The sequence below is a fragment of the Octopus bimaculoides genome, chromosome 7 (genome assembly GCF_001194135.2).
Source record: "Octopus bimaculoides isolate UCB-OBI-ISO-001 chromosome 7, ASM119413v2, whole genome shotgun sequence".
NCBI classification, from domain to species: Eukaryota; Metazoa; Mollusca; class Cephalopoda; order Octopoda; family Octopodidae; genus Octopus; species Octopus bimaculoides.
The window spans coordinates 19,829,868-19,835,456 of NC_068987.1; the positions used below are offsets into that span (position 1 = coordinate 19,829,868).

Sequence of the window (5,589 nt, forward strand, 5' to 3'; positions counted from 1 at the left end):
TATATATATATATATATATATATATATATATATACACACACATACATATATATATATATATATATATATACACACACACATATACATATATATATATACACACACATATATATATATAAACTTTTATTTTTTAATTAGCAGAAAATTAATGAAGTGACTCAAAGGATGAGAGTTATGTGTATGCCAGCTTAAAGTTTTAAAAAAGAATATATATATATGAACACAAACATATGCACACATCCAGACACACACAGTCGTGTTTAGAGTTCTCTCTCTTCTTTTCTTCTATCAAACACACACAGTTTGATTAATATATGTACGTAAAACATTACAGAGAAGCATATGAAGCATCTAAAACACGATAGGAAGCCAGAAAGGTTTTCATAAATATCAATTATCTTGCACATGACACTCCACATGCTGCTGCGTACTGCCTTAATTTAGTGGGTGTATATATGCTGTGGAAAGCTGCATTAGAGCATTTTTCTTTCTCTAGTCTTATGCAAAAACTTAACAATTGCTTAACTGGTTCAGCTGAATATTGGTCAGTAATGGTTCACTGCTTTAAAGCTGAAAAAGTGGAAGTAAATCTAGAATGGTAGTTTAAAAGAGAGAATCAGATATTGATGGTTTTCACAAAGGCTGATACTGCCACAAAGGCCTTGTTGAAAGGGCTACAGGTGTTTTCGAGAAGCTCTGAAACTAATTTCAGATGATATAAATCAGAAAGCTGACATATGTTATGAAGCAAACGCCATACTCAAACAGCTATAAAAGACAGAACTAATTCTGTTGTCGGATTTCTCGGCTGTCATATTTAGACAGGTTCATTCAAGTCAGCAAATCGTTTTTGAAATGAAATACCAGAGTTTTCAATCAGTTATTAAAATTTCGTAAAATTTGTATGGAATTTTTAAATATTTTTTTTTTTTATATATATTGCAACATGTTCAGTGTTGAAAATCAAAGAAAAGGATAAAGTAGAAAATACAGAACATTGTAACATAAATTGATAAATATAATTATAAAAAAATTTTTTTTAAAGGCATAAGCATGGCTGTGTGATTAAGAAGCTTGCCTTGGAGCCACATGGTTTTAGGTTCAGTTTCACTGCATGGCACCTTGGACAAGTGTCTTCTGTCATAACTCTGAGCCAACTAATACCTTGTGAGTCAATCTGGTAGACAGAAACTGAAAGAAGCTTCTTGTGTGTGTGTGTATTTATTTTAGAAGGTTGTTTGTTATTGCCAGTCAGAGAGTGACCATTGATTTCATACCTGTAAAGTGCTCAGCTGTACAGGAAACTTGTCAGACTCAAATGGCCAGAGGCACATAACCTCTCTACAATTGGAGAGAGGAAAATGTCAGCTGCAGAGAGGTTATGTGCTTCTGGCCATTTGAGTCTGACAATTTGCCAACAGAACTAAGCACTTTATAGGTGCAAAAGCAATGGTCACTATCACCAGCCATTATGAACAACCTAAATATACTACTGCTCTAATGTTTTAGAGTGTGCTTCTCTTTTGGATATGTGAACTACTGACCAATGTATATTATATATATAAATATATATATATATATATATATATATATATATATATATATATATATATATATATATATGCACATACATACATAAAAGTCTGATGCTCTACCAAATAATGTATGTGGGCAGACCTACTTTGGCATTAGGAAGGATATCCAGCCATAGAAACCATGCCACAACAGACAGTTTGAGTGCGGACAGCTCCCTGCTAGCTAGCTCTATGTCAAAACCATCCAACCCATGCCATCATGGAGAGCAGACATTAAATGATGATGATGATATATGATGTGTTGGCTAGTCTGCATCCCCATAACTTAGCAGTTCAGCAAACAAAACATTAGGATAAGTATAAGACTTTAAAAAAAATAAATTAAGTACCAGTGTTGATTTGATTGACTAAAATATGTTGATGTGGTACTCCAGTATGGCCACAACTCAATGACTGAAATGAGTAAAAGGTGAAAGAGCATTGTACAAGAAAATGAATCAATGATGGCAATGCTGAAGATCCTGCTTTGTGAGGAAGACAGAAGTTTAATATGGCAACATCTAAACATCTACCTGCCATTGATATGTTATACTTAGCTCTTGGTGTATCATTTCAAAGCATAGAAAAAAAGGTTTGTACATTTTTTTTTTTACTGCTCACATTTTCAACAACAAAATTAATGAATAATGACATTTTAACCCTTTCGTTACCATATTTCTGTTCAAATACACCCTCTTTATTTAAATAAATTTTAAAAATAAAGAATTTACTAAAATATCTTGGTCAATATGAGCACAGGAGTGGCTGTGTGGTAAGTAGCTTGCTTACCAACCACATGGTTCCGGGTTCAGTCCCACTGCGGAGTATCTTGGGCAAGTGTCTTCTACTATAGCCTAGGGCCGACCAATGCCTTGTGAGTGGATCTGGTAGACGGAAACTGAAGGAAGTCCGTCATATATATGTATATATATATATGTATTGTGTGTATATGTTTGTGTGTCTGTGTTTGTCCCCCCCACCATTGCTTGACAACTGACGGTGGTGTGTTTACGTCCCCGTAACTTAGTGGTTCGGCAAAAGAGACCGATTGAATAAGTACTGGGCTGACGAAGAATAAGTCCTGGGTGCGATTTGCTTGACTAAAGGCGGTGCTCCAGCATGGCCGCAGTCAAATGACTGAAACAAGTAAAAGAGTAAATTACTAGGCTGGTAATTGGGGCATAAATTAACATGTAAGCTTAATGGGAAATTTTCATTTAGATCACCTTAATATAAGAAGTTTGTATCATAGAAGATTGGCATCAAAAGAATTAATAGTAGCAAGCCAAGCTTTTGAAGATTTTAGGTTTGAATTTGTGCCAGAAATTCTTTACTTTAGCCCTTTTGTTACCCATATTTTTGTTGGCATACACTAGCTTTGCTTCAATTAATTTTGAAAATAATGAAGAATTTAGTCAAAAGCTGTGATTGAAAAGTTCAATTCATAAACACGTGGTTTCAGGTTCAGTCTCAATGTGCAGCACCTTGGGTAAGTGTCTTCTATACGCATGAGACAACCAATACCCTGTGAGAGAATTTGGCCAAAAGAAACTGTGTGGAAGTTCATCAAATGAGCATGTGTGTGAATGTTTGTTCACCCACCACTGCCTGACAAAGTTTGGCAAGAGAGAATGACACAATAAGTGCCAGACGAACAAAAAAAATATGTGCTAGGATCATTTTGTTTGACTAAACCCAACAAAACAGTGCCCAAGTGTGTCTTCAGTTCAGTGACTGAAACAAGTAAAAGATACAAGATAATTAAACTGGTGTTCGGAACATAAATTAACTTGAAAATTTGACAGGTTATAATTTAGATTACTTTAAAGAAAGTTTGTCTCATACATCCACGGGTAATTTCAGGCAGGCTGGTTGGTATCAGAAGGGTAAAGCACTTCCTTGGTTAATTTGATGACTTTAGCTTAAGTATATAAATTCACTGAGGAGGCGCAATGGCCCAGTGGTTAGGGCAGCAGACTCGTAGTCATAGGATCGCGGTTTCGATTCCCAGACCGGGCGTTGTGAGTGTTTATTGAGCGAAAACACCTGAAAGTTCCACGAGGCTCCGGCAGGGGATGGTGGCGAACCCTGCTGTACTCTTTCACCACAACTTTCTCTCACTCTTACTTCCTCTTTCTGTTGTGCCTGTAATTCAAAGGGTCAGCCTTGTCACACTCTGTGTCACGCTGAATTTCCCCAAGAACTACGTTAAGGGTACACGTGTCTGTGGAGTGCTCAGTCACTTGCACGTTAATTTCACAAGCAGGCTATTCCGTTGATCGGATCAACTGGAAACCTCGACGTCGTAAGCGACGGAGTGCCAACAACATAAATTCACTACCAATGCCTGATAACCAAGAGCCTTGCAGCAAACAATAGAGTAACATTTATTCCTTGATGTTAAAATACCACTATAAATTGGTGTCTAAGTGAGTGGAGAGAAGTGTTTTCTCTTCAAGATGAAGTACCTTATGTAAGTACAAGGATTTACAATGGTACAAGAACGGCTAAACAGACTTGCTCTAATGGCAATTGGAAACAATGTTCTCATGGAATTGCATGAAACAATTACATTTTAATTGTTTTTAACCTTGTAAAAATAAATTGAATTTTGTTTTTTTAGACTGATTTAAAAAAAAAAATTTTTTTTACGTTTTAAAAATATTAATGAGGACCTCAAAGCACCGATAGACCATGTCATACAATATCTTAACCTGGCAGTGTGTGTGTGTGTGTGTGTGTAATACACCTGCATGGAAATTCAAACAGCCACACATGTATCTACGTCCAAGTGTATACACACACACCCATACCAGCATGGAAAACGAACGTTCACACACACGTACATATATTTTTATGGTGATCGAAATTTAACCATTTTTATTTATCATACACACACGTATATACATACACGCGCGCGCACACACACACATATATATATATATATATATACACACACACACACACGATTATATACACCACACGTACATATGTTTATAAATACACGCATTCACATGTATATACACAAACACACAAAGCCATATGGATAAAGCCCAGTCTTCGTGAAATTTCGAAGTCACTTTCAGCATATTTGACAACGTTTCTATCGAGCTCTTTCCTTAATCAGTGCTCGTTGACTGAATGAACATATATCTAAAACACCTAATTTTAACCACACACACACACGTATGTATACACACGCAGAGGTACATACATACATGTGTTAGTGACCATCTAATGTCGAAGCGAAAACGAAAGACATCCGCGAAAGGAAGAAATAAAACAGATGACGACAGTAGAGACATTGAGGAATGGAAGACTTGCAGACGAGAATAAAAACCACTTGCAATATATAATATACACACAGGAGTTGGCGTGTGTGTATACATATATCAGTCGCTATGTACATACGTACTATATTGAATATGTGTGTATATATATATTATACACATACACACGCACACAGAAAGAAATACAACATATTATAGAACCAGACACACGGAGAAATACAGAACCCACCCCTCGTACATATATGTGGGTATGTATATGCGTGTGTGTGTGTGTGTGTACACACGCACCGAAATGAAATGAAGAATTATAGACGACAAAAAAGAATCACACACACATACGTAATCCAGACGTGTGTACACAGATGCAATTGTTTGTGTATGTACGCGTATGTGTGCATGCATTGTGGGGGTGTGTGGATATATATATATATATATTTCACGGTGGAGCTCCAGCATGACCACAGCCACTTGGCTGAAACCCATAAATAAATATATATATATACATATATATACACACACACACACACACACACACAAACATACATATACACAAGCGCGCGCGCGCTCAAAGAAAGATTATGTATGTATGAGTATATATTTTATAATACACCTACACATTTACATGCATGCGCTTAATTGCAATACAGACATAATATACATAATATAGAGTGTGTATGTATGTATATATACATATATATATATATATATATATATATATATATATA

The 5,589-nt window shown here is 35.8% G+C and overlaps 1 protein-coding gene across 2 annotated transcripts in view; it reads right to left on the bottom strand.

The window, feature by feature from the left end:
- Positions 1 to 5,589, bottom strand: part of LOC106872891 (probable phospholipid-transporting ATPase IA) — a 427,279-nt gene that overhangs the window by 332,307 nt on the left and 89,383 nt on the right. The window lies entirely within an intron of this gene.